The sequence below is a fragment of the Bos indicus x Bos taurus genome, chromosome 18 (assembly GCF_003369695.1).
Source record: "Bos indicus x Bos taurus breed Angus x Brahman F1 hybrid chromosome 18, Bos_hybrid_MaternalHap_v2.0, whole genome shotgun sequence".
NCBI lineage: Eukaryota > Metazoa > Chordata > Mammalia > Artiodactyla > Bovidae > Bos > Bos indicus x Bos taurus.
In genome coordinates this window covers 42391599-42411264 of record NC_040093.1, presented here as the reverse complement: position 1 = coordinate 42411264, position 19666 = coordinate 42391599, and the positions used below count along the sequence as shown (strand labels likewise).

Sequence of the window (19666 nt, the reverse complement as noted above, 5' to 3'; positions counted from 1 at the left end):
AGCCAGTCCTGACTCCAAGCCCTGGCTTCCAAAGACACGGAAAAAAAGAAGCCCTTGGCTGGCACCTCTGCCAAAATGAATCCAGCAGGGACTCAGTGGCATGGTTTGCAAAGTTTAAAAGCCCCAAAGCATAGATCCTTTGAAGGAGAGACTGTCAACAGGCTTTGTAATCTGAAAACAACAGCTGTCTGCACGGGGTTTACAAGACAGCTTCTCAGAATAAAGCACGTCTATGGTGAAGATTAACGTCCCTCTGGGGAGGGCCTGGCAGAGAACGTGCCCCTCTCATTTGTACGTATTACCAGCCCTCTGGTTCCAGGAAATGTTGTGGCCACAAGGGCAGATGGAGGCCCATTGTCTGGTGTCTGCCGTTCTTCCTTTGGTCAGCAAGGGGATGCCAGCAAACATGGAAGTACTTAAAAAGGCATCATTTTTAATGACCCAGATCTGGAGATTTGACTTAGAAAAAGGAGTGTTTTAATCCCTCCCCTCCAATTAATCCCCCCACAACTGGCCATCAAAACCACTTGGCTGGTTAACTTAGAATGAACCAGAGAGCAGGCGACTTGAGGAATTTAAATCTTCGGAAGGAAAAAGCAAGACTGGCTGGATGGGGACAAGGAAAGAGAGGACCCAGGACACCCAATCAAGGTCCACCCTGCTGAGGGGTTTGAGAGGACAAGGCCATGCAAGGCAAAAGACTTTCGTCTTAGGAGACACAGCTCCTTGCCTGGGTCCACACATCTCCCCCTAAACCCACAGCATACGCCATGGTCCCCTCATAGCTCAGAACAGAAACTGAGTCAGAGAAGGATGGTGAGGAGAGGTGATGTCCTTTTTCTTTTTTTTTTTTTTATTATTTTAATTGGAAGATAATTACATTACAATATTGTGATGGTTTTTGCCATACATCAGTATGGTCATAGGTATACATGTGTCCCCTCCATCCTGAACCCCCTGCCCACCTCCCTTCCCACCCCATCCCTCCAGGTTTTTTAAACAGAGCCAGACAAAATGGTTTAAAGTCAAGCTTCTTGCGGAGAAGAAGCAGAACCCCCACCAGCCACCCCTGGCCCCTGCCCACAGGCAGGCCTGACCCTTTCAGAGTACTCTGGACTCCCTGCTGCCAGGACTCTTTGGCCACTGGCTCTCTCCCTGCTTGAACAGCCTCCACTCGCGATTGGCAGGAGAGGGTGTACAAATACCCCAGCTCCTCTCCTCTCAGGAGGGACACAGAGGCATGGTCTGCACTGACTGCATTGATCTGTGACCCTGCAGGATTAAACTCTGCTGCCCAGAATAGGAACCTGATGGCCTTCTTCCCTCCCTGGCCCACCTACCCACCCTCTGCACGTGTGTTCTGGGTTCATCTTCCCAATAAATAACTTGCTCTTCAAGCCAGGTCTCGGGATCCACTCTGGGTGGAAGCTAAATGAAGACAAGGGACAGCTGGGGAAGGAGAGGGCAGCACAGGAGGTGACTTGTGCCCTGTGGGCTGCAGGTCCAGATTCCCAGATCTGAGTGTTACAGATAAACTGGAAATCTGGATTCCTAATATGAAATCCTTTCATGTTTATTTTTTGAGGGGTGGGTAGGAGAGGGATCATAAAATACACCCTCCTCGTCAAACCAGATGCATTAAGATTAGCCTGTGGTAAGGTCATCTCTGGCCTAAGATTGGAAGGAGAAGAGGGAGGGGTGAGCTGGCATTTTTCAGGATGACAACACGTACACGATGGGACAGCACAGAGTGACTCAGGGCCAGGCTGATTTTTCATGGTAGGGCGCTGAGACCTCCAGTACGAAATGAAGGAACCCTGGCTCTTTGAGCCAAGAAAGGCCGAAGTGACAGAGAGAACTCCCTTTGTCCTTTTCATATGACACCCCTGGTGCCACCTTCTTCACCTGCACCATCAGGGCCTCCACACCCCTGATGCCCTCTAGTCCTCAGACAAATTGAGTTCAACTCCCCAAATTGGATGGTAGAAAGAATTAGGGAGCTCAAGGAATTGGAGGTGAGTATCCCCTCTTTAAAAGTACAGAGAACAGTCTTGAAAACACTGAAATGTCTAACCTATGAAAATGTGGCTGTTTGTCCAGAGATCTGGAGTTTCCACATCATATATCTTGGTTTTTGAAACACAAAGGCAGAACTGGAAATCACAGCATCCAATTGCTGCTCTGATCAAAAGTAGTCACTTGGTCTCTTACACTCCTCCAGTCATGGGGGGCTCACTACATGAAACATCAATCCATTCTGGACGCTTTTGGAATGCCTTCCTTTATATGCTGAAATCTACCTTTCTGGAACTCATCCCCATTGGCCAGATTCTGCTTTGTGTAACTATACACTTAAAATAGCAAAATTCAGCAGACAGGGAAGGAAACCAACCAGAAGGGTGTATCAGAATCTCCAGAGTGGAGAGGGTGTCAGCAGTGAAAATGGTTTGAAAACACACAGGTGCTTGTTATGTCAGGATGGGGAACACATGTATACCTGTGGCAGATTCACTTCGATATTTGGCAAAACCAATACAGTAGTGTGAAGTTTAAAAATAAAATAAAATAAAAATAATAAAAAAAATAAAGTCAAGAAATGAAAAACAATATTTTCCATGATACAAATAAGAGCCTGATAGTACCCAGAATATATAAGATTTTTATATTCATCAAAAGGGAACATGGTGCTTGATAAGACTGAAGACCTTTGTTTGATTTGTTTCAGGTTCTCTTTCTGACATCTGAAGGCAGCTGTCATCCTTGACTCTCAGCCCCCTCCCCTTTGTGGCAATTACCCTCAGTTTCTGCAAACACTTCTTCTGACCCAGATCATGGCTCCCTCCCAACTTAAGCCACTTCTCAATTCAGCTCATCATGTTCTTTTCAAACCGGGCATATGCTCCTGGGAAGGTAATTTGGAGAGAAGATAGGGATTAGGTGAAACGTCAGGAAAAATGTTATTTTAAACAACTATTTTTAATGCTAAAACAAGGACTTTATTGTCAAGCAGATTACAACATCAGAATTCATCTTTTTTAGTAGTTCAAGAAACTTCAAAGATGTCCCTTGTGCCTTCTTCCTAGCTTTGTTTCTACATGGCTGTCCTTCTGAGTACTAGAGACAGTCTGTGTCTCTTTTTATAAGGACACTAATCCTAAGGGATCAGAGTGCCATTCTTATTTAAAATTTTATTATTGAGGTATAGTTGCTTTACAATGTTTATTAATTTCTGCTGTGCAGCAATGTGAATCAGCCATAAGTATACATATATACACTCTTTTTTTTTAGATTTCCTTCCCATTTAAGTCACCAAAGAGCACCAAGTAGAGCTCTCTGTGCTACAGAGTAGGTTCTCTGTAGTTATCTATCTTATATATAGTAATGCGTATATGGGAAGTGGGCTTCCCTGGTAGCTCAGCTGGTAAAGAATCTGCCTGCAATGCAGAAGACCCTGGTTCAATCCCTGGGTTGAGAAGATCCCCTGGAGAAAGGATAGGCTACCCACTCCAGTATTCTTGGGCTTCCCTGGTGGCTCAGACAGTAAAGAATCTGCCTGCAATGTGGGAGACCTGGGTTCAGTCCCTGGGTTGGGGAAGATCTCCTGGAGGAGTGCATGGTAACCCACTCCAGTATTCTTGCCTGGAGAATCCCATGGACAAAGGAGCGTGGTGGGCTACAGTCCAGGATCGGAAAGAGTCAGACACAACTGAGCAACTAAGCAGAGCCCAGTACTGTGTGTAAATGTCAATCCCAACCTCCCAATTCATCCCAACCCTGTTGCCCACCCCCCACCCCCACCCCGCTTGGTGACCATAAGTTTGTTCTCTGTATCTGCGATTCTATTTCTGCTTTTTCCAAAATTATTTATTTATTTTTTTGACTGCATCAGGTCTTAGTCGGGGCAAGCAGGATCTTCACTGCAGTACTTGGGCTTCTCTAGGCATACAAGCTTCTCTCTAGTTGTGGCACAAAGGCTCAGTTGTCCCCTGGCACATGGGATCTCAGTTTCCTGACTGAGGATCAAACACACATCCCCTGCATTGGAAGGTGGGTTCTTAACCATTGGACGACTAGGAAAGTCCTTCTATTGCTGTTTTGCAAGTAAGTTCATCTGTACCATTTTTCTAAACTCCACATATAAGTGATGTTAAATGGTATTTGTTTTTCTCTTTCTGACTTTCTTCATTCTGTTTTACAACCTCTATGACCTCATTTAACCTTAATTTCTTCCCTGGTGGCTCAGAGGTTAAAGCGTCTGCCTCCAATGCAGGAGACCCGGGTTCGATCCCTGGGTCGGGAAGATCCCCTGGAGAAGGAAATGGTAATCCACTCCAGTATTCTTGCCTGGAGAATCCCATGGACGGAGAAGCCAGGTGGGCTACAGTCCATGGGGTCGCAAAGAGTCTGACACGACTGAGTAACTGCCCCACCACCACCTCCTTATAGGCAGGCTTCCCAGGTGGTGCTAGTGGTAAAGAAACCTGCCGGCCAATGCTAGAGATGCAGGTTCAATCCTTGGGTTGGGAAGATCCCCTGGAGGAGGGCATGGCAACCCACTCCACTATTCTTGCCTGGAGAATCCCATGGACAGAGGAGCCTGGTGGGCTACAGTCCATGGGATTGCAAAGAGTCAGATACAACTGGCTACTTAGCACACACATACCTCCTTATAGACTATCTCCAAATACAACCACTCTGGGATTATAGATCTCACACAGGAATTGGGGTGATGGTGGTGATGGCACAATTCAGTTTCATTCATAGCAGCCCTGCCAGCACTGGTTGCTTTAAGGAAATGCCCTTATATCATGGAGATTATGAGTTTAAGTTCTATTGCCCTTATTGGTATTTCAGTTGGCAAGTCTGAGAGGCTCTGGGCCCTCAATGTGTCCATTGACAGGGTGATGCCCAAAGGAGGAGCCCTCTGGAGGGGGCCATTACCTCTCCCATACAGGACATATGTGGGGTGCCTCACCCAACTCCCCTTTATTACTAGCCAAAATTGAGCCAGGTTAGACCCAGGCTTGGAGTATGCAGAGGGGACAGGTTAGAGTTTGGGAATCTTGAAAGCAAAGCCAATAGAAATCACTGCCCATCCCAAATATGGAGTTTCTGACCTATGACTGCTTCCCTCCATCCCCAGGCTACAGATGGAGGCAGATCAGCTCATTTTTGTTTGGACCTCAAAATATTACATTTTCTTTCAAAACCTTCTATAATCCAAACAGCATGTGGTGACTTCTACAGTGACAATATGTTCATTTATTCATTAATTCAACAAATATTTATTGAGTCTCTACCATATGCCAGGAACAGTGTTTGGCAAATAGTGATCCCCAAGGACCTACTTGAATGACTAACTCAAATCCAATGTATTATTAGCAAACTCACTGTTGGGGTGGGGGGGTGCATGTGTGTGTGTGTGTGTGTGTAGAGCTGATTCCCTTAAGTAGGCCAAAGGATGAGCTGTCTTATTTATATTTTTCCTCTGTTGAATAAAGCTATTTCCTAAGAGTTTGAGAATACTCATAAATTCTCACCTGAATCCAAATTAATGAAGTATAATGAGTGATGAACTTCAGACAGTTCAAACTAGTTTGACCTCCACAATAATAGGAAACCTCTGAACTCAACAGCCCAGTCTACCCTTTTTTTTTTTTTTTCCTTTCTCCCAACCATCCCAAGCAAAGTGCTCAGGGGGTTTATGTTCAGCTCTCAACAATGAAGATCCAGCACTCATCGGCTCAATTAATCATTCCTTTTTCCCAAAAGTAATTTACTCAGCTCAATAGTTCTTCCCAGGTGGTGCTGGTGGTAAAGAAACCACCTGCTAATGTAGGAGACGTGAGAGACATGGGTTCAATCCCTGGGTTGGGAAGATCCTCTGGAGGAGGGCATAGCAACCCACTCCAGCATTCTTGCCTGGAAAATCCCATGGACCGAAGAGCCTGGTGGGCTACAGTCCAAAGGGTCGCAAAGAGTTGGACATGACTGAAGTGACTTAGCACAAAGCACACACAATAGTTCTTAACCCTCAGTTCAGTCACTCAGTCGTGTCTGACTCTTTGCGATCCAATGAATTAGCACGCCAGGCTTCCCTGTCCATCACCAACTCCCAGAGCTTACTCAAACTCACGTCCATTGAGTCAGTGATGCCATCTAACCATTTCATCCTCTGTCATCCCCTTCTCCTCCCACCTTCAATCTTTCCCAACATCAGGGTATTTTCCAATGAGTCAGTTCTTCACATCAGGTGGCCAAAGTACTGGAGTTTCAGCTTCAGCATCAGTCCTTCCACTAAATCTTAAAATCATCCCAGGAATTTTTAAAAAACAATGCTAGGACTTCTCTGGTGGTCCAGTGGTTAAGAACCCACCTTGCAACATGGGTTCAATCTCTGTTCAGGGAACTAAGATCCCACATGCTGGGAACAAGTAAGCCCACATACAGCAACTAGAGAGTTTGTGCACCACAGTGAAAGATCCTGCATGATACAGTGAAGATCCTGTATGCCACAACTAAGACCCAATGCAGCCAAATAAAGAAAAACTTTAAAGTATATAATGCCCAGGTGTCAAACCAAGAGACTATGTATGATTCAGTTGGTCTGGAGTGTGGCGTAGGTATTAGACTTTTTTTTTCCCCAAAAAACCTTCCCAGGTAATTCTAAAGCATAGTCAGGGTGGGGAAGCACTGATACTCGTTTCCCCAAGACAGCTGCAAGACTTATCCAAGAAACAACCTGGGTAACAGGCCTTACCTTGGTGCTGATGCCAACTTAGTGTTGTTGTTGGTGGTGGTGGTGGTCACTTGCTAAGTCATATCTGACTCTTTGTGACCTCATGGACTGCAGCACACCAGGCCCCAGAGCTTTGCTAGATACTGAAAAGAGTAGTCACTTTAGCACTGAGCTTCGTTCATACCACTTATACAATGGGCTCGCTCCCTCTCCAGGTAGCAACCTGTGTTGACCTACATAAAGTGGGATGACTCCAATGGTAGGACATAAAGCAGGAGAGCAAGGGCTGTTTTGGGTCAGGACAGTTTTCAGAGGAGCCATCCAATTGCACATCTTCACCCACTTCTTCCTTTATTGAAATTAGTGGCTCAGTCGCATGGGACTCTGCCAACACGTGTCTGATCCCATGTACTATACAGTCCATGGAATTCTCCAGGGCAGAATAGTGGAGTGAGTAGCCTTTCCCTTCTCCAGGGGATCTTCCCAACCCAGGGATCGAACCCAGGTCTCCCACATTGCAGACGGATTCTTTACCAACTGAGCTATGAATGCGAGAGAGTATTAAGATGCATTGCATAGATGTCTCCTAAACTGAAGTGAGTAATAAGAAAGTACTGTCTGCCAGTCTTAACTGCAGGCACCAGGGCATCTTAGGCCAAAACATAGCAACCGCCATTTTCTCATACTGTTGGTGTCTTGGTGGCAAAGAGCAGAAACCCACATTTGCACAAGCAATAAAAAGGAGACTATTTTTGGATACACCTCTCAAAACGCAAGGACAGACCATGAAACTGGGCCTCAAAGAGGACAAGAACAAGGGCCCCATAACCAGTCTCTCTCAGCCTCATTGCCTGGAACCGCTTTTCTCTGGATCTTCCTCATCTTTCTTTCTCTGTAAACTGGCTTCTCTATGAAACGCACATAGCCAGCACTCCTTAACATTAATGCTTTTGCAATTCAAGCAACAAGAAGAAACTCACTAGCATCTGCAAATGCTGGTTCCAAATGCTTGACAGTTGGGGGAGAATATGACTGGCTAAGCTTAGTCAAGTGACCACTCCTGGTCCATTCAGCTACATGCAGGGGTGGGATCTTGAGGTTTAAATATGGCTGTGCGGTGAAGAGACGATGGTCTCAGAGAAAGGAGAGATGAGCTGGAGATACTCTGCAGCTGGTGTCTTTTGCAATCACAGGGTGATTTCAGTGACAGTCTTATAAACGACCAGAGCTAATCTGAGAGTGTATTGGTCTCACTCCTAAAACCAGAAGTCACCATCCAGCCAACTTCAGGGCTCAAAAGCCAGGTGGGGGGTCTCTCCCCAGGTGCCCTGCCTTCCTGCCTCACCTTTTATGCAGCTCTAAGGAACGCTTGGCACAAACACTCTCCAACCTAATTACCAGCCGGAATTAATCAAAGGTATTCCCAACTGCATGAGTGATGCTAGCCAGGAATGTCTCCGAGTTGAAATTCTTAAAATACTTTTGTTTATGAGGAAGTTTTACATGTTAACTTTTTCCAAAAGCCAGTGAGAGGAGCAGTCCCCACAGACATCTGAGAGTACTTTGGCTGTCTTAATTCGCTCATGATGTTTCATTAATATCAATTTTCTCCCTGCATCATAGCCTGGCAGGTTTTTTCACAAGTGTTTTATTCTCCCCGTCTCTTCGTTTGTTGTAGTTGTTGCCGCTGGGTCTGTTTGTTTGCTTGCTTAACGTCTCTGGAATTCTTTCTTCATCTTCTAAGAAATCCTCTCACATCTTCTCCATAATGCACACATCTTTTGACTCTAACATCTCCGTTTCAAATATGAAAGACATCACAGACCTCACAGAATTTTTTTTTCCCCACTTGAAAGTGACAAGAAGGAGTGTGAAGGGAAAATAATCTAGAGAAACATTTAATCCTGTTTCTTTTTAAAACATTTATTTTTATTTGACTGTGCTGGATCTTACTTACAGCCTGTGGGATCTTCGATCTTCATCACAGCAAGTGGGATCTTTTGTTGCAGCATGCAAACTCTTAGTTGCAGGATGCGGGATTTAGTTCCCTGACCAGGAATCAAATACAGCACCCGCCCCGCCCCGCCCCGCCCCGCATTTGGAGCATCCAGTCTTACCCACTAGACCACCAGGGAAGTCCCTAATCCTTTTTCTTAATCCTGCTCTTGAGATTGGCAGTGGAGAAATTCCATCTTCTTCCCTGTCCTTTATCTGGAGTATCAACTGAGCACTGTCTTAATTGGTCTTCTCAACAACTGGAGACGGACAGCTAGTGAGAAAATCCTGAATCCACCACGACCAACTCTACCACTATGGTCAGAAGTTGATTGGAAATCATTTCTGTCTGGCTAGTTTCCTGCTTTCTCACCGCCCCCCCCCCACCCCTCCCGTGACAGTCATTGGCTTATTTGCTCTTAGTTCCATTCACTGCCATTCCCTTGCTCTCTATCCCCAAGCTGCCTTGCCATCTGGCTTCTGGGTAGGTCCTAACCAATGGAAGGTCCTGGCAGGATGCCAGGGGATAGAAGGAGGATAAAAGTCGGGGTGTTTCTCCTTATCTGTCCTTTCTTCCAGTGGCATCTAAGACAGAACCTAAGTCTTGTCCATGGCTCCAGCTCCCACTGGGGCACCCTAACCATGGGTCTAGCTCCCTCTGGACAACCTTGAACCTTGATTTTAGTTGCACCACATCCTCCTGCTGTCCCTCCAGCCTTAGAGGTAGTCACAGATTCCTGCTGTAGCTAATTTCTGGGTTGTATCTTTGTCCCTTGTTTGGCTTCCCAGATCTTCCATGGCCTGTATAATCAATCCCCTCTATTGAATTCTCTATGTTTGAAACACCTAGAGCCATTTTATTTTCCCAGAGGACTCTAACTGATATATCTGCTCACTCAGAATTAAAGCTCTCTGCCTGCCTAGAAAACTGTTTCTCAAACTATCTTTTGCAAAGGACCATTTTTAAATATTTCCAATCTATCATGGATTAACACTTGGTCCTACTATACATAACTGGTATGCAACTTGAGCCACATGCATTGTAGGAGGCAAATTCAACAATGACTGAACTCATCTATATCCTGTTCAGTGAGACAAGTCTATCAAACATGCATCTGGATGTCACACCATAAAAGCGTCTAAGCTTTTACTCTCAACCTCTCCATTGTCTCATCATAGATCTCTTGCAAAGATATTCGGGGTTGGTATGGGAACACAGACCACGCTTTGAATACACTGCTCTGAATCATTTTTATTCATGGGTAGAACCATCACAGAGTCTGGAGAGTCTTTGCATGCAGCCTAGATCTTGTCCTTTGAGTTATGTACAATTCTCTGTCAGAGACTGTATTTCTCACACAGGTAATGCTCCCCACAATGTTCCGGTGCAAAAGACTCCCATATCAAGGGAGCAAAAATGACCATCGCTTAGCAGGGGCTTTTTTAATTTCATTTCTTTTTCAGGCATTTTTCATTTAATCCTGACAATGGCCCCCTGATGAAGTGCCATTATCATCCCCCCATTTTACAGAATGGAAAAGTAAATCTCAGAGGTTAAATCGCCTGACTAAGATCACACAGCTTGCTGGGACTCTCACCCAAGTATGTCTCACTCAGTGTCCATGGTCTGAGCTATGACACTGAAGTGCTTCATTCACCTGTGTCCTTGGCACAAAACGCTGAGCCTGACTCGAGGGCATCCTTAAAGATATAAATGACCAAGTGATGCAATGCTTGGTCCATTCTTTCTCCCACCTGGGATAGGGCTCCCCACAAAGCACCCTCCCATTGACTCCCACTGTTTCTCAGGCAAATCCTCCCATCAATGCTTTCCTTAGAGAAACCTTCCAAACTCTTTGAGGCCACCCTTCCCTGCCTCCTACAGGTCTGAAAGTCTCCACCACACTCTGAATTCCTGTTGTCCCCAGACTGTACTTTAGAGGCACTTTCTGTCTCCCCATGAATTTAGACATTCTTCAAGAACAGAGGCTTTTACAATAACAGTGGCTCCTGGCACAGAGCTAATATTTATTAAGCACTTCTTGGCGCCAAGCATTGCTTTAAGCACTTTCCCTACAATAACTTGTTTAATATTCACAGCATTGTGAGTGAATTTTATTATACCCTTTTGACATGTGAGGAAACTGAAATGGAGAGAGCTTAAGAAAGTTTCCCCAGGTTTAAAACGAGCAGGCGCTGAGCTGAGATTTTAAACCATTGAGTTGTTGGCCTCCAAAGTCCATACCCTTAGCCACTGTGCAATTCTTGGATTCACAGATTCTTCCACATCTGTGATCTGACTAGGTCCTAGGAGTGCCACAGGGAAGGAAGGACATGCAATTATGGAGAGAGCTTTAGAGCTAGGAGAACACTTGGAGGGTTTTTGACTTCCCCAATTGTGCAGGTGAGGATGCAAAGGTGTAGGTGAACTGACCTGTTCAGGGCCACACAGCAAACCCGTATAGATACATCAGTGGGTTCTGAGCCCAGCCTGGAGCTCTCCCATCGGCACCAGGTACAAAAGCAGGTGCATGGATATTCATTTGACTACTGAGCTCATCTGACCAACATTCAGTGTTTGCTGGGACTCAGGACAGGCAAGCAATGATTCTGAAGAGATCATCAAGGCCATGTATATTGAGGACTGTCTCTGCAGGTGGAGGTTTCCAAGTAACAAACAACATACACCCATGGGGGTGGGTCCCAACACCTGTCCTCTGGTGGATGTCCCTGCCGGAGGCTGCAGGGGCAAGGAAAAGGGTGATTGTGGTGAACGCAAGGGGGCAGCTTCTACTCCATGCCAACCCTAGTTGAATGGACCTGTGAGCCTGGTTTGCCAAAGCTTATAGTCTTTTGTGGGAAACTGGAAAGCTGCTTATCTATAAGAAATCTTCTGATCTGTGAAAGTGAAAGTGTTCGTTGCTCAGTCATAGCCAACTCTTTGTGCTCAATAAGTATGTGATGGATAAAGGATGAATGAATGAATGAATGAATGGCCTTCAGTCTTGTGTGGGGTCCTCTGAAGTTGATGGTTAAGGCTTAGGGCAGGGACATTAGAAACAAACTCAGCTGGCAGCCTAGTTTGGTGGAAATAAACTTTGGATTGTGAAAGCAGAGGGATTAGGTATAAGGATTTTCTCCAGCATCTTCCCTGAGCCAGGGGAAGTTTCAGGGGGTCAGGTCCCACCAGCGATCCTGTTTTCCACAGGTCTGGTGCTCCAGGGCACAGTAGACTCAACCGGAGCTGGACTTGACCTGGGGGGAAATGTCTGCCCCAAACCACGGCGTCAGATGCCATGTAGAATACAGCAGCCTCATGTCTGCCAGTGAGACCTGGAATCCCAGCTGGGAGAGAGACCTGGCCCGCTCCTGGGTCGCTCAGCATTCCCAGGAGGGGTGTGGTCCTATCCCTTGAGTGGGGTGGGTCCTGACTGCATGGATGGGCAATGGACTGGCATATGTTTGTCTTTCCCGTGGCTGTTTGCAGAACCCACAGCATCCAGGCACGATCCCTGTTGGTCTCTGTGGGCCTCCTGTTGCTCCACCCGGCCCCTCATCTCTCCCACCTCTGCTGACTTGTCTGCTGCCTCTGGAACTTTGTATACTGTTTCCTCAGTCAGGATGTTCTCTCTGCTCTGCTTCCTCCTACTTTCATTTATCAAACCCTTGCCCTGACGGAGATCTACCTTAAGACTCACTCACCATACCCTCAATGCCTCCTGAATTCCTCCTGAATTTCTAAGACCCCAAATAAGTTCTCCATGGACACCTATTCTGTATACACGGATCGAAGCAGTCGGATAGCATGGTTAAAAGTTTCAGGTCTGGAGCCAGACAGCACAAGTTCATGTACTGACTCTATTCTCACTAGGAATGTCTTAGTTTCTGATTGCTGCTATGAAGTGAAAGAGTTAGTTACTCAGTCATGTCCAACCCCAGGGACTGTAGCCCAGCAGGCTCCTCTGTCCATGGAATTTTCCGGGCAAGAATACTGGAGTGGGTAGTTATTCCCTTCTCCAGGAAATCTTCCCAACCCAGGGATCTAACTCATGTCTCCTGCATTGCAGGCAGATTCTTTACCATCTGAACCACCAGGGAAGCCAGATTGCTGCTGTAAGTTACAATAAACTTAGTGACTAAACGCAGAATATTATCTTACAGAAGGTGAGTAAACAAGAAAAGCTTGAGGTGTGAGCACCTGCATTTTCCCCGGAGAGCCAAGTATAGACCATCAAGGAACTCACGATGTCCTAGCAATAATCGAACCCACCAACTGCTTAGCCAACAATGAAGTCCTTAGCAGTACATGAGGGACCTAAGGTGTGGGATTTCAGAGAGGACTGAGATGAGCACAGGCTCAGAGGGGCCAAGCACTGACTCTCATAGATCAAACAAGAAACGTGGATCGAATTTTTTCCATTTAATTGTTGACTTTTTCCAATTAAAAAAAAAAATGCGACATACCATGGAATATTCTAAAAGTTCAGCAAAAACAAATATACCCAGAAAACAAATACTGTGCCCACAATTCCAGCTTCTGAGCAAGTTGGGTAGTCTTTGAACATGGTGACTGTGGATGCAGTTTTAAGGGTTCAACTACCTACAGCCAAACCTCAGTCCTAGCATATACAGCCATGTGATTTTGGACAGAGTCACTTGACTTCTGGTGACCTGCCTCAATTCACTCAAATTTAAATGGGGATATAATAGTACCTGCCTCATAGGATAAATATGAGGAATAAGTCTACAGGACTTAGAATAGTATCTGGCACATAGTAAACACGACAAAGTGTTTTTACCTAACATTATATTTAATGTCTGTTTTGACATAAGTAAAGGTTTTTCATAAATGTTTTTTTGAGCTTCCACAAAGTTCTATAAAGGGATGGATCAGTAATCACCAGGGGCGAGTTCAGGAAACCAGGGAGGCAAAGGACAGGGCTTCTTGTTGGTGCCACAGGCTGGCAGAGGCTACTCCCCAAAACCTTTATTTCAGGATCCCTTTTTTTTTTGGCAGCATCCTGCCACTTGCAGGATCTTGGTTCCTGGACCAGTGACTGAACTCCGGTCCCAGCAGTGGAAGCACAGAGTCCTAACCACTGGACCACCAGAGGATTCCTGGGGATCCATTTTTCTTCACCACCTCCTGCAAAACCCACCCCTCCCTCTGCTATGGATGCCATCACCTCTCTGCCCGCACCCAGGGGTCTCCCCTCCAGCTCCGGAGCGCCTTCTCCTCCCTCTGCCTGCTTTGCCGCTGACAGCTAGAAGATTCCAAGCCAACCATTTTGTAGAAGGTCCCTCGTCTGGGTTTGTTTGATGTTTCCCTTTGATTAAATTCAGGTTATACATTTTTGAGAGGAAATCACAGTTTCATTTCTTCACATGAAAATATTGAATCCATTTGGAATTAATTTGGGTATAAATGATATATTTTTCCTCACTTATATGAAACACCTCCTTTATCATATAGCAAATATTTAATTGCATATCTTTTATCTTTCTGCTCTTCAAAGCCAGTGTCACACTGTTTTAATTACCCTGGCTTCGTAATATGCACCCACCAAACACGGTAATGAGCAGAGTCCCCCTAATCATGCTTCTTTTCTCAGAAACTTCCTGGCTCTTCTCGCTCATTAAATCTTCCAGATGCACCTTAGAATCGTGTTATCAAGTTCCTTAAAAAGTACCTTTGTGATTTAGGTTGTCGAACTTTGAAATCACTGTGGGCAAAACGGGCAGCTTTAATACTAAACCTTCCATAGAGGAGCAGTGTCTGTGTATCATCCACACTTTCTGTGACTCAGTAAAGCTTTGTACTCTTTTTCATGAAGTTCCTGCCCTTTTCTCTGGGAGCTGGTGACTACTTTTGAGTCTCTTGTGAACAGACTCATATCTGTTTTTCATTGCCTTCTCTGACTGATGAGTTGCTGACAGGATAACACAGAGGCTAAGGTCAGAGTCTCTTCAGATGACTACTTGGGTTTGAATCCTGGGTCGCTCACTCATATACCTTGTTGTATGAGGCAACCCATGTGCCTCAGTTTCCACGTCTGTGAAATGGGGAGACTGATGTCATCTGCCTCCCAGGGCTGTTCTGAGAAGGGACCACAGAAGGATACCTAGCCCATGTTTAGTGATAACCACTGCAATTTCCTCACAGGCTCCTTACTGACTCCTAGGGCTTCCTAGGAGACATGGCAGTGAGTGGAAGTCAGTTCTTACTTCACACCCCCTTGCAGGCAGACCCTGGGCAGAGACCTTTACTGGGGTCACTGAGAGCAGCCCAGTTGCCATGGGAACAGCTGGTGTGGTCTTCCTCTCAGGCATTTCCATGTGCTTCTGTCCCATTTTCCTCTCTCTCCCACCAGTGTCCTCCAAGTCTCAGTCTGTGCCCACCCGTGATGGTGACTCTGGCCCTTCCCTCGTTCACAGCTTCTTAACTCAGTATCCACAGGAAGTGTTCTGGCCCTCCCACCTCATGGTTATTTCAGTGTGCAGGGATGTGATTGGCTTCGTCCATTTCCCCAAGCTAGCCCCTGGCCAAGCTGTCCTCAAGACAGAGGCCAATCAACCTGGGGAGCTGGGGGGAATCTGATTTTATAAAGTCATCTGGTGGGGGTGATTCCTCAAAGAAGGGGATGTTAGCCATCAAGGGGAGTACCCCGTACCCACAGGAGTGGGCATTTCAGATGTGGTCCGTGCTTGGCACAACCCAACAGTCCACAAGCAAGGATTAAATACACATCCAGGAACCACCAGCAAGGGTCCTCTGGGGTAGACCTCATTAGTCCCCTTTCATGATGGGGAAAATGTAGCTCTGAGGGTGTAAAGGTTTGCACGGGGTCACCAAGCCAGCCTTTGATGGTGGCGGTGGTGGTGGTTTAGTCCCTAAGCTATGTCTGACTCTTGTGATCCCATGGACTATAGCCTGCCAAGCTCCTCTGTCCATGGAATTTTCCAGGCAAGAATACTGGAGCAGGTTGCCATTTCCTCCTCCAAGGAGTCTTCCCAACCCACAGATTAAACTGACATCTCTTGCGTCTTCTGCGTTGGCAGGCAAATTCCCTACCACTGTGCCTCCTGGGAACCTGATTACACTCTTGACGTGTGTTAGTCGCTCAGTCATGTCCGATTCTTTGTGACCCCATGGACTGTAGCCCGCCAGGCTCCTCCCTCCGTGGAATTCTCCAGGCAAGAGTACTGGAATGGGTTGCCATTTCCTTCTCCAGGGGATCTTTCCAACCCAGGGATCGAACCTGGGTCTCCCACATTGCAGGCAGATTCTGAGCCATCAGGGAAGCCCCACACACTCTTGATACTGTGTATAAAACTGGTAACTAATGAGAACCTACTGTGTAGCACATGGAACTCTATTCAGTGCTCTGCAGTGACCTAAATGGGAAGGACATTCAGAAAAGAGGGGATATATGTATACATATGACTGATCTACTTTACTCAGCATTTTATTTAGCATAAAATAACACAACATTATAAAGCAACTAAGGTCACCCAAGGAGTCTCAAAAGCATTGGGCATTACTTATTATCTCCATTGTGCCTAGAGGCCTCAATCTTCAGGAAAAGTAGAAAGAGCCAATCAATTCTTAAAATCAGCGATAAAAAAGATAACCCAGGAGACCTCCCTGAGAAGGAGGCTTTACCAATAACTCTCCTCCGCACCTGCATTGCCCCTAAGGAACAGGTTGGTCTTAGTCCTTATGAGATGCTATATGGGAGACCTTTTGTTTATGTCAATGACCTCTTCCTAGATCCAGAGGTTCAGACCCTCCAGTCTTATACCATGGCCATTGGGCAATTCCAACAGGATATACGCTTGTGGGGTATGAACCAGGACCCAAAAGATTCTAAAGAGTCACCATTATATGCTCCAGGAACTCAAGTCCTAATTAAAGTCTGGAAAGATGGGTCCCCAAAGGCTCAACTCCAGCCCACATGGAAGGGCCCCTACCCTGTAATACTTTCTACCCCCACAGCAGTCAATGTACCAGGACATGACTCCTGGATTCACTACTCACGAGTCAAGCCACGGAAGAAAATAGAAGAGGACATTCAATACACCTGTGAGCCCCTGGGAGATCTCAGATACCTATTCAGAACTACCAATGAGTGTCATTCTAATGAACACTCCCAAAATCTGGTTTCAGGGGATAAGATTTCTCAGGATAGCTCTAAGGAGCCAACACAGCTTGACAGAGACTGTACTCCAAAACAGACAGGAGATAGATCTTCTGATTCCTGAACAAAGAGGGACTTGAGCCATCCTGGCTATGTGAATTTAAAATTGACCAATGTCCCTACTAGTCCTTGTTATGCTATATTGATGATGCTTATGATTATTCCATGTACTGTCAATTGTCTAACCTGTTTTGTCTCTGCCCAGGTCAACCAGCTACAACATGCAGTGCCAGTTCAACAAAGATATAAAACTACAGCTGACCATGGAAAATATCACACACCCTTGGACACTGCTATAAGGACTCTGAGGATTGAGACTAACAAGAGGGGGAGGCCCAATACCCCTCGCCGCCCCAGTTCAGCAGGAAGTAGCCAGAAAGACCTCGACGCCCCTATTCCCAAAGAATTGGGCCTCCCATCTCTTGAGGGGGGAATGTTAGGTAGGTAGAATAGGGAAAAGGAGTCCAAAATGGCGGTGGCTAAAAGACAAGGAAGGTCCGAGGACCAGAGTGAAGACTTCAGGCAGAACAAACAGAACAAACAGCATTCCTGGCTAAGCCCAATTTGCATAGGGCAGGCCCAGGAGGAGGAAAAAAACATATAAAAGGAGGAGCCAAAGCGCTTTCTCATGGACTCTCTCTCCCGCGTGCGCGTGCTCTCTCTCTCTCTCTCTTTCTTTCTCTCTTTCTCCCTCCCCACACACTCCTCCACTCCCTTCTCTTCGAGTCTTGGATTCTCTTGCTATCTTATAAGTAAAATGGAGCTGTAACACTGAAAAAAAAAAAAACAACAACAGCAACACAAATTCCCCTCTCCCCATCCTCTTGGCTGAATTAACTCCTACTTTTGCCTAAGCGACTTCCCTGGTGGCTCAGGCGGTAAAGCATCTGCCTACAATGCAGGAGACCTGGGTTCGATCCCTGGGTCAGGAAGATCCCCTGGAGAAGGAAATGGCAACCCACTCCAGTATTCTTGCCTGGAAAATGCCATGGACGGAGGAGCCTGGTTGGCTACTGTCCATGGGGTCGCAAAGAGTCGGACACAACTGAGTGACTTCACTTCACTTTGCCCTTCAGGCTTTCCCTAAAGCCCCAACACAAAGAATTCTTTCCTTTTCATCCTCTAAAAATAATTGTACTTGTCTTTTGCAGACATCATCACCAGTTTATGAAGATATGTTTATTTTTAAGAGACAAGTTATTTATCATCTATCTTCTTTATCAGATCTGACTGGCTAAGTCAAATTCTATCTCCATCAGTTTCTAAATGAGTAGCCTTGGAATGTTCCCTAACATTTCTGTGCCCCAGTTTCTGTAAGAAGGGGCTAATAAAAGCCCCTGCCTCTGGGGCTTGTTGCAAAGGCACAGTGAAATAATCAATGAAGGAGCAAAGAACGGGATGGATTCTTAATAGAATTTAAATATTTTACTCATCATTATGACCTTATCACCATCTCGTTCATCATCACCACTCCCACCACCTCCATCAGCAGCAACAGCAGCATCATCTTCATCTTTAGAACTGGACTGTGTCTTTCTTGTTCACCATTGTATCCTAACTGTCTTAGCATATAATAGGACTCAGAAAATGCTTAGTAAATGAACAAATGCTTCTCTGTAAACACAACTGTTCTCCTAAGGAGGCATTTCCTTTGAGCCAGTAAGTTGATCCTCCTTATTTTTCAAGTGGAAAAAACAAAACTTTTCCCCAGGTGAAAACACTTAAAGGGAGCCTGTGATGGAATCCCAACATGTCACGTGTGCCTGGAGATATTTTGCCGGTATATTTTATGGGAAACATTTCGAGGCTGTGAGGAAGTGTAATTTTCCTTGTGAAATGTCTAGGTTTCTTTTCTCGGTCATTTTTCATGTGCTTGTCACTTTCCCAGACTAATTGGTGGGCTCCTTTCCCCCAGCTGTCTATGCAGGCTCTCGCTCACCCAGCCTGTCCAGCGCTCAGTGCAGCCCACTTGGGGTGTCAGGAGAAAGCACCCAGGAAAGGAGTCAGGACATGTGAGCTCTGTGGGGCTTCAGGAAGGTCTCTGTCTTTCCCTGGGCCTCAGTTTTCGTATCTGGAATATGAAAAGTTTTGACTAGCTGTTTGCTAATAGCGTTGCAATTTCTAAAGGAAGCCAGTGTCTCAAAGTTGGGCCATTTCCAATTCTGGGAAGGTCTTTGCCTTTGTGCTATTGAACCTTATGTACTCCCATCATCGCTGGGGCTCAGCAGCCCCCAATATTTCAAATCCTCAGAGTGCAGTAACTGGTAAGACAGCTCTGCTTTTAGAGTGAATGCAAAGCCCACGGCTATAAATCTGTGCACAGACAGTTTTAATTGTGGATCTTGGTCACAGCACTGCAAGGGGGAACAGAGGCCTGTAATTCAGTTCTTCTGCACTGAAGGGTTGACAGTCAACCACTCAGCACTGGGAGAAAGGGCAGCCTTCAATAGGGGACCCAGGCTCCCACTTTTCCAGATGACCTCTGGAGGACTACCATGCAAGGGATTTGTGGGTTCCAAGGACCTCCTGGAGGAACCCAGGCTGACTGTTGGAAGGGCTGGCAGCCCACGAACGATGACCTTGAGGTCATTAGGAGAGGACAGGGAGATTTCCTAGTAGTCCAGCTCAACCTGCAAAGGTGGGCCATTTTTTCTGGCAGAGAGGGACTTTAGGTATGACATCAAGGATGCCACTCATAACAGCCTCTTACCCAGTCTTCATGGGATTTTCCTCT

The 19666-nt window shown here is 46.0% G+C and overlaps 1 non-coding gene across 1 annotated transcript; it reads left to right on the top strand.

Annotated features, from left to right (window-relative positions):
• Window positions 1-4228: 4228 nt before the first annotated feature.
• Window positions 4229-4300, top strand: TRNAW-CCA. The gene has a single exon. It is a non-coding gene; the product is annotated as a tRNA-Trp (tRNA).
• Window positions 4301-19666: the final 15366 nt, after the last annotated feature.